The sequence below is a fragment of the Pseudophryne corroboree genome, chromosome 8 (genome assembly GCF_028390025.1).
Source record: "Pseudophryne corroboree isolate aPseCor3 chromosome 8, aPseCor3.hap2, whole genome shotgun sequence".
In the NCBI taxonomy this organism is placed as follows: Eukaryota; Metazoa; Chordata; class Amphibia; order Anura; family Myobatrachidae; genus Pseudophryne; species Pseudophryne corroboree.
In genome coordinates this window covers 175,256,078-175,266,490 of record NC_086451.1, presented here as the reverse complement: position 1 = coordinate 175,266,490, position 10,413 = coordinate 175,256,078, and the positions used below count along the sequence as shown (strand labels likewise).

The window sequence follows — 10,413 nt, the reverse complement described above, 5'->3', positions numbered from 1 at the left end:
GCCATTACTTGCAGTGCTCGATTGAAATAATTGGAAATACTTTCCCTTTCGTTTTGTCTTATGGAGAAAATTTCATTCCACTTGACAACGGCAGGGAAATATACCTCCAACTGTCGGTTAATCTGCTTAATACATTCCTGATTGTGTTCCTCCGTTTGAGGTACTTCCGTGTCTAATTTACAATCAGCAATAAATTTCGCAGGGTCAACACTGGAGGGCAAACATGCCCTCAGCACTGTCCGCCAATCTTTGTTGGTGGGTTCTGTTGAGTTTCCTAGTTCTTTAATGAACCTTTGACATGCGACTAGATTTTTCCTAGGATTAGGAAATTCAGACATGATTGATCTCAATTCGGTCCGGGACCAGGGACAGCGCATTGCACTGTCCTGGACGGGAATGGTTCCCTGATCATCAGTCTTCCCATTGGGGACTGTGATCACCCTGACAGGACTAAACTCAATTACATCACCTTGTTTTGGTCTTTCAGTATGGGGTACATTTGTTTGTGCGTGATATAAAACATTGTACGTACCTGTGGACACGACCTCACCTGACCCTCCGTTAGGGGGTTTGATTATTGCCTTTACCGATTTGGTCGCGTCCACCTGGATGTCTTGTGTGATGGCTGCTGGAAGAGGTGCCGACATCGTGCTGGGCTCACTTTCTTGTTTGTATTCCTGAGGGAAGTTTGACATGGGGTGCGACTTGCACGGGTTAATAGTTGTACATTTAACAGTATTACAATTATCATTGTTATGTTTATTACACTTATTCTTATCATCTATAATACAGTTGCTAAGTGCGTTTTTATTGTTCAACATTGTGCCTTTCTCCGCAACCATAATCCTCTCCATTGCCATATCTCTCCTCCCAAGATGAGAGTCAGATATGTCAGTTAACTCTCTTTGCATTTCACTTTCCTGTTGCCATAATTTTAAACAATCATAATGTTTGATCCGTCTCTTTGCTGGTTTAATAAGACCTATCCTTCTCCTTAGATTTTGTAACACTTCTGGGCTAAAGCTGCCTACTCTTGGGAACTTCTCCCCGTCATGTACCGTCATTCTCTCCCATTCATCACATAAAACCTCTGTGTGTGAACCGTATTTTTCACACATTACATACCTTGCCGACCCGATTGGTCGGTTTACTAAATCAACCCGAACCGAGGTTGATCGCCCCCTACCTGAACAACTGGCCCCCATAACTTGCAGGTGTTGCTTTTCTTCAGCGAACCCTTACAAAAACCAAGATGTCCGGGGCAGGCCGGCGGCGAAGTTTACCGAGTACTCCACTCACTCCTCGCCCACGTTGGCCAGTACTGCAATCACTGTATCCAGAGCTGTTGTACCCAACCTAGGGCCCCTGTGAACCTTTATTTACTGGGGCGTGTTTCCCAGCAAGTATCGGTTGTTGGATAGTTCCTGAGTGACCAGCGAACCTCCCTTTAGAAAATAAAAAATTACACAAATCACGTCAGAATGTACAAATAGTGTTTATGACCCGTTTTGTACACAAATGGTACTGGTCAGATTAACTAATGCACACAATTACGTGCGGTACAATCAGTCTGCACATAAGCAACTAATCTTATGTGCAGAGCGACCAGTGGAATCGAAAATTGCGGCTGCGAATTCCTTCAGCATGAGCTTTATGGCCTATATGGGTTCCGCCCCAACCCTTCTTGGTGTTGGGCTACTTGACTCTATAGCGGACTTCCTTGTCTGCTGTACTTGGACCTCCTGGTCTGTTATGCGACCTCCTGGTCTGACCTCCTGGTCTGCTACAGTATGACCTCCTGGTCTGCTACACTCTAATGCTCTTTATATGTTTAACAAGGGATGCCTCCCTAGCCACCATGTATGTCACTTACACGTATGTACTTCACGAGAACTCGATGATTTCTGTGGTTCAATCCCCAAAATTGTAAAAACTTATATAATTGCAAACACTCACTCACCACATGTACACTTTTGTTTCTATTTCTGCGCAGAAATTTCTTTCCTTTAGACCAGATGTGTTGTAAATTGGAGAAGTATCTATTAGCTTAAATTTCGGACACTGAAATAGACTTGCGCTATTTATCGCGTTGCCACCTCTTCGCCTGCTAAAATAACACTTATCGTGTGATTTGAGTTACGTGGGCGTACCCGGACACTCCGTTGCGTAATATACGCTGCGTGCGTCGGCCTTTGAGTTGCGTGCGCGAGTCTCAGCCTTTTGTTAGAGACACGTGTACGCAATGCAGATATCCACCGTAACACAACTAACACGTTAAACAATGTAGATGATCCTTGATCATCTACCGAGCACCACACCAATCTCTCCTTGTATCTTTAGGCAGAGCTGCGTGCGTGCTTTGCAATTTATCCCTTAATGTATTACTTTTACACTTTAACTATGAAATAGCGACAAATCTCTCTTAGCACGTTTATCAATTATAAAATGGCAAACAGGAGAGTGATATATGAAAATACACGAATGAAAAGAAATGCAGATATGCGTGTGTGCGTACGCAAGATAGAAATAAACAGTTTTAAAAGACACTAGCGTGTTGTTCTTACCTCCGGTTCCGGATTCCCTCAGCACCCTTTACTAAGCGAAGCAGACGCTTATCCAGACAGCACTGCGAGGAATATGATCTCCCGCCCTTTGCTGATGGATAATGTCTGCTGGAATTACCTAGCAGAGATATGTGAAGGACGGACGAGCCGCCAATTGATAAAGCTAAATATTTATCTTACTTAAAACCCTTTAAGAGGTCTAAGAACACTGTACGCTATTAACGTATGGAATACCGTAAGGGTACGCACGTTGCGTAACAATCGCTTAGCCGTAGTCGAGACGCTCAAGCGCCACGTTCGCTCACTGCCAAGTGATCACAGGCAGGCACGCTATTGGCTGCCGACTAACGTAATGATTCGCTATAGCGTAGCGGACGCTCGGGACCACGAGGAGATCACCAGCGGCGCAGACGCTCACAATGTTAAACCTTTATAACTATACCATAAAACAGTGTATTATACAGTAAACCTTGGTGTAGTGATAAGATGAGAATGAAACACTGTGTAAGCGGGTTTACACTAAAGCTGTTTGAGCGATAGAGACGCTCCTATTATCCACTGCAATATAATGAACACACAATTCCGGTCTAAGGGTCTAACGCCTTTTAAGGAAATGGATGAACGTTCAAAAGAATAATACAATACAAGTCATACACTACCAATATAACATAGACTACCTAACCAGATAACTACACATGAAATACAATATCAGTACAATAACTATATAAGAGAAGCGAGAGAGAGAGAGAGAGAGAGAGAGAGAGAGAGAGAGAGAGAGAGAGAGAGATATGGCTCAGAATAACAAGAAAGACAATATGATTGCGGAGAAAACTTACGCACAAAGGGGAACGATCGCATGCGCCTCTGGATATCCACCTCCCGATTATCAGCAATGAGAACCGTTGAAGAGTGAGAGCTGGATATGATCGGCTTGTCTATTTATGCCCCACACACAATACAATTCAATGGTCCCTACAATCTCATTGTTCATTGGACACAGGAATTCGTCTTCGCATTATAACAAAAGGTCATAGGTTGATTCATACAGGTGGGCTGTGACTATTTCCAACTGCTCAGGTGGGTGGGAAACTAGGTTTCCCGCCGCATGGATAAGTAAGTGCAAATAATAGTAAAAGTACATAAACTTCTTATGTCCATAACTATTCGCACGAGCGATTAATCCGCTTCAAACCAACACCGGAATATTGCTAATTAAATACTCTTCCGATGGATACTAAACACCACTGTATGACTCATGTCTGACCCTTCGTACCAAACAAAGAGGGATCTCTATGTCCATGAACATGCTATATTAACTAAACTTTCAGAATCTATCAAAGGGACCATGATCTACAAAATACATTATATGGTTAAAATATATATTGATTGAGTCGCCCGCTAGACGCATACAAACTCTACCGTAAATCCGCATATCGTGCGCCTGCGGGTGCACGCGAAGGCGAGTATGCGCACGCACGGGAGAGCTCTTGCACGCGCAGCGGGAGCTCGCATGAGGTGCAAATATGGCAGTGTGCATAGTGATATTTTTCTGACTTTGACAGTATGCATCCTGTACACAAATGCGGACAACAGGTGTCAAGCCGTGTGTTGCCTTTGTCAAGCTGTAATAAGTAGGGGTAAGGACGTTAACCACCTCAGAACATCCTCCCTTATACGTCACCTGCAGCGCATTAATCATAAGTCAGTGACAAGTTCAAAAACTTTGGATGACAGCGGAAGCAGTCCACTGACCACTAAATCCCTTCCTCTTGTAACCAAGCTCCTGCAAACCACACCACCAACTCCCTCAGTGTCAATTTCCTCCTTAGACAGGAAAGCCAATAGACCTGCAGGCCATGTCACTGGCAAGTCTGACGAGTCCTCTCCTGCCTGGGATTCCTCCGATGCATCCTTGAGTGTAACGCCTACTGCTGCTGGCGCTGCTGTTGTTGCTGCTGGGAGTCGATCGTCATCCCAGAGGGGAAGTCGGAAGACCACTTGTACTACTTCCAGTAGGCAATTGACTGTCCAACAGTCCTTTGCGAGGAAGATGAAATATCACAGCAGTCATCCTGCTGCAAAGCGGATAACTCAGGTCTTGTCAGCCTGGGTGGTGAGAAACGTGGTTCCGGTATCCATCGTTAATTCAGAGGCAACTAGAGACTTGATTGAGGTACTGTGTCCCCGGTACCAAATGCCATCTAGGTTCCATTTCTCTAGGCAGGCGATACCGAAAATGTACACAGACCTCAGAAAAAGAGTCACCAGTGTCCTAAAAAATGCAGTTGTACCCAAGGTCCACTAGTCGACATGTCCGTGGTTAAGTGGAGCAGGGCAGACTCAGGACTATATGACTGTGACAGCCCACTGGGTATATCTATTGCCTCCCGCAGCAAGAACAGCAGCGGCGGCACCAGTAGCAGCATCTCGCAAATGCCAACTCGTTCCTAGGCAGACTACGCTTTGTATCACCGCTTTCCATAAGAGGCACACAGCTGACAACCTCTTACGGAAACTGAGGAACATCATCGCAGAATGGCTTACCCCAATTGGACTCTCCTGGGGATTTGTGACATCGGACAATGCCACCAATATTGTGCGTGCATTACATCTGGGCAAATTCCAGCACGTCCCATGTTTTGCACATACATTGAATTTGGTGGTACAGAATTATTTAAAAAAACGACAGGGGCGTGCAAGAGATGCTGTCGGTGGCCCGAAGAATTGCGGGCCACTTTCTGCATTCAGCCACCGCGTGCCGAAGACTGGAGCACCTCCAAACATTCCTGAACCTGCCCTGCCATCCTCTGAAGCAAGAGGTGGTAACGAGGTGGAATTCAACCCTCTATATGCTTCAGAGGATGGAGGAGCAGCAAAAGGCCATTCAAGCCTATACATCTACCCACGATATAGACAAAGGAGGGGGAATGCACCTGACTCAAGCGCAGTGGAGAATGATTTCAACGTTGTGTAAGGTTCTGCAACCCTTTGAACTTGCCACACGTGAAGTCAGTTCAGACACTGCCAGCCTGAGTCAGGTCATTCCCCTCATCAGGCTTTTGCAGAAGAAGCTGGAGACATTGAAGGAGGAGCTAAAACAGAGCGATTCCGCTAGGCATGTGGGACTTGTGGATGGAGCCCTTAATTCGCTTAACCAGGATTCAATCTGTTGAAATCAGAGCAATACATTTTGGCCACCGTGCTCGATCCTAGATTTAAAACCTACATTGTATCTCTCTTTCCGGCAGACACAAGTCTGCAGAGGTTCAAAGACCTGCTGGTGAGAAAATTGTCAAGTCAAGCGGAACGTGACCCGTCAACAGCTCCTCCTTCACATTCTCCCGCAACTGGGGGTGCAAGGAAAAGGCTAAGAATTCCGAGCCCACCCGCTGGCGGTGATGCAGGGCAGTTTGGAGTGAGTGCTGACATCTGGTCCGGACTGAAGGACCTGGCAACGATTACTGACATGTCGTCTACTGTCACTACATATGATTCTGTCACCTTTGAAAGAATGGTGGAGGATTATATGAGTGACCGCATCCAGGTAGGCACGTCAGACAGTCCGTATGTATACTGGCAGGAAAAAGAGGCAATTTGGAGGCCCTTGCACAAACTGGCTTTATTCTATCTAAGTTGCCCTCCCTCCAGTGTGTACTCCAAAAGAGTGTTTAGTGCAGCCGCTCACCTTGTCAGCAATCGGCGTACGAGGTTACTTCCAGAAAATGTGGAGAAGATGATGATCATCAAAATGAATTATAATCAATTCCTCCGTGGAGACATTTACCAGCAATTGCCTCCAGAAAGTAAACAGGGATCTGAGATGGTGGATTCCAGTGGGGACGAATTAATAATATGTGAGGGGGGCGATGTACACAGTGAAAGGGGTGAGGAATCGGAGGATGATGAGGTGGACATCTTGCCTCTGTAGAGCCAGTTTGTGCAAGGAGAGATTGATTGCTTCTTTTTTGGTGGGGGCCCAAACCAACCAGTCATTTCAGTCAGCCGTGTGGCAGACCCTGTTGCTGAAATGATGGGTTCGTCAATGTTTTTCTTTTCAATCTAAGCCCCTGCAGTTTTCTGTAAGAATCTGCTTTGCTATGATGATCAACAAGTCACAAGGGCAAACACTCAGGGCTGGAGGCGTAGATCTTAGGACCAGCTGCTACAAGCATGGCAAAGGTGTCACTATCATTGGTGACACCCAGAGAGGCAGCGAGGGAGATTGTAATGCAGTGCGCGCAGATAAGCAGCGCAATGGTAAAAAGGAGGCATGGTCTCATAGGTAGGGGTGTGGCCTGTTTTCCTGAATCTCCATTTTGTTGCTCCGGGTATCCCGGGGGTTGAGTGCTGCACCCGGGGACTAGTGTGTGAGTGGTGCTGGCTCCTGCACAGTGACAGAAACTGGGTGTTGCACGTAATGTTACAGTGAAACACCCATATTCTGTCACTGAAGAGGAGCCGGCACTTTGGTGTCACCCCCCTTGGCGGGTGACACTCGGGTGTGGGCCGCAACCCCGTTGTGATGCCACTGACCCATGGGAAGCTTTACGTGGCTTACCCATGTGTTAGTAGCCCCAAGCATCTTTTGTGTTAGTCCCTGAAGAAAAACTTCAAATATTTACAAATACATTTTGTAATCAATGGGCCTAATTCAGTAAGGATTGCAAATTCTGCTAAGTAACAGAATTTGCAATCCTTTGGTTCGCATGCTGGGGCCACCCAGCATGCCGCCTCCCTTCTTGACCACGCTGAAATTGCAGTCTCAGTGCAGTTCAGCGTGATCATAAAAAATGGGTTAGCCTCCTGTTGGTGCAGACTGTATGTGTGCGCAGGAAGCAGCCACCATTTTTGTGATCGCAGCTGCTGCATGTGATGTCATGCAGCAGCTCTGACCACGCCTCCTGTTTCTCCGTTGCCGACCCCATTTTGTAGCCCTGCCCATGCACCGCTCCATCTCCGACTTGGAAATGGATTGTTGCTGACCCTCCCCCCCCAGCACCAATTGACAATCAGAAGCGATCGCATTATCTGCGGGGTGCCGCAGAAAATGCAGGTGCATGCGTATGCAGTTGGATTGCTTATTGCGATTGCAATCCAACCTGAATCAGGCTCTATTACCTATCACAATGCACTGCGGGTAGTACAAAATGGGGTTAATATAAGAGAAACCCCCCCCAGAGCTGTGCTCCTTAACTGTCCCTGGTGGCTAGTGGAGCGGCTGCCCAGTAATCAGTGTCCACGCCAGTGCGCACATGGCCCACTCCCTACAGCCACGCTGGATCACGGTATAGTGTGGGCACAGAAGTCCCTTACCTCCCTTTCATCAGCGACCTCGTGATCCCGGAGGGCGGTGTGTGTGTGACTGACCTTAGGAAGAAACCGGAGCCTCCACTGCAGTGACCCAGCAACCAGGGCACGGGAGTATACTGCGCCGCTGGGAGTGATGGAGCTGCAGTAAAGATGTCTATTAGACCTAACCTGCTGCAGCCCTTGTAGATTCTTATAAAAAAAGTTCTTCTTTTCTTGTCAAAATTAATAGCTAAGAATAGGCTGCCTGAGGCAGCCCCCTGTTAAGTGGCCTGCTACTGAAGGCACCAACTACAAACTGAGCTCCCTGTTCATGGAAGCGAGGTTATAGAGCAGGGGGCGCTGAGCATCTTGGGAACAGTCAAAAGCTTTGAGCCTGTTGGTGCCTCAGATCAAGATCCTACTCTACACCCCAATGTGAATCCTTGTGGAGTCCAGTGTACCCCACAGAAGAAATGAATGTGTCACACCCATTGGCAGCAACATTAGAATAGCTGCTGATGGGCACAATTGAGAAAGGAAGGGGGGAAAACATTTGAATCCAGCACATATATGTAATTTGAATATGTAATTTGTACCTTCCTACTTTAAAATGTAATGGATGAACCTCACCCTGTGAGAACTATCTTTATGATCAAGAGATCTCATACGCAAGAAAAGCATGTGTTGGGATAGGGCTGTGGAGGGCGACTGCTCGAGCACACCCCCGTCAAGTTAAGGAGATTCAACTGAGGAAGCACAAGGGAACTTTTGTCTGGGGACAACAACTGCAGGGAGACCACATCTTTTCAGATGAAAATGAGAGGGCAGAAGGCTGCCTAATACTGAAGCACCCTCAAACATCAAACCATATGCAACAACTAGTACAAGCATTCCTGGGGAAAGGTCTGCAGCAGACGGATTTGCATACGGTGATGTCATCCAAGCAGTGGGCCAAAGTTGGCTGGAACCCTCATCTGCATATGAAAAGAGAAAAGGGGCGCTTGGATGACCCCTAGTTCGCATTGAACACCCCCCACCCTCCTTTGGTGTGGGGCTCATGTTGGCCATGCCCCAGCCCCTGAAGCATTCAAGCTGATTTCTTGCAGCAGCTGGGCACTGTAACAGCTCCAGAGCTGCTCTGTAAGGCAAAAAAAAGGGTGTGGGCCCTGCAACACCACCTGTAGTTCGCATTGTGCGTTGGAAGGCACAAAGTAAGCAGACGGGAGAAGTCAGTATAGTGCGCAAGGGCATAGAAGGGAGGGGCTCAAGAAAAGAGAAGTGGAAACAGACAGCAAACTAGGCTGGAGAGAGACCTGAGACAATGAGATCTAAATTATACCAGAGCCAACCAGGGGAAAGCACAAATGCAGTCCCCCCCCTACCACAAATTATGCAGTCGAGATTCCCACATTTGGGGAAATCACAGAGGTCAGCATACCCAGAATGCAATGAATGAACCTCACCCTGGGAAAACAATCTTCATGACCATGGTATCACCTAAGCAAAATAAGTATGATTTGAGATAGGGCTGGGGAGGGCCGCTGCTCAGGCACACCTCCGTCAAGTAAAGGAGATTCAACTGAGGCAGCACAAGGGAACTCTCATCTGGGGACAACAACTGCAGGGAGAACACATTTTCAGACGAATGTGTGAGGGCAGAAGGCTGCCTAATACTGAAGCACCCCCCAAACAACAAACCAAATGCAACAACTAGTGCAAGCATTCCTGGGGGAAGGCCTGCAGCAGATGGATTCGCATATGGTGATGTCATCCAAGCAATGGGTATAGTTGGCTGCAACCCTCGTCTGCATATGAAAAGAGAAAATGGTCACGCAGGGCATGGCGGCCTTTGTGGGGTTGCGCTTGGATGACCCCTAGATCGCTTTATACACCCCCATCAGTGTGGGGCTCATGTTGACCATGCCCCAGCCCCTGAAGCATTCAAGCTGATTTCTTGCAGAAGCTGGACCCAGTAACAGCTCCAGAGTTGCTCTACAAGACAAGCAAAAGGGTGTGAGCCATGCAGCACCACCTGTAGTTTGCATACACACATATATAGGACATCATCTCTTATATGCCCCAGGGGCAATAAAATAGTATCCTTATCTAGGGTATCCATCCATGCCGCTACAGCACTACACATACACACCCAGGCCGACGCAATTGCCGGTCTGAGTAAGGTACCTGAATGTGTATAAATGGACTTCAGGGTAATCTCCTGTTTGCGGTCAGCAGACTCTTTGAGGGTAGCCGTATCCTGGGACGGGAGGGCTAACTTCTTGGATAAGCGTGTTAATGCTTTGTCCACCCAAGGGGAGGATTCCCATCGTAACCTATCCGTTGATGGGAAAGGATACGCCATAAGAATCCTTTTGGAAATCTGCAGGAGATTCCCAAGCTTTTTCACATAACTCGTTCAGCTCGTGTGAGGGGAAAAGGTTACCTCAGGCTTCTTTCCCTTGTACATATGTACCCTCTTGTCAGGGATAGGGGGCTCCTCTGTGATGTGCAAAACATCTTTTATTGCCATAATCATATATCAAATGTATTTTGCCAATTT

The 10,413-nt window shown here is 47.1% G+C and overlaps 1 non-coding gene across 1 annotated transcript; it reads right to left on the bottom strand.

The window, feature by feature from the left end:
• Positions 1-9,202: 9,202 nt before the first annotated feature.
• On the bottom strand, positions 9,203-9,367 carry LOC134950616 (U1 spliceosomal RNA). Its single transcript, XR_010183504.1, has one exon. It is a non-coding gene; the product is annotated as a U1 spliceosomal RNA (small nuclear RNA).
• Positions 9,368-10,413: the final 1,046 nt, after the last annotated feature.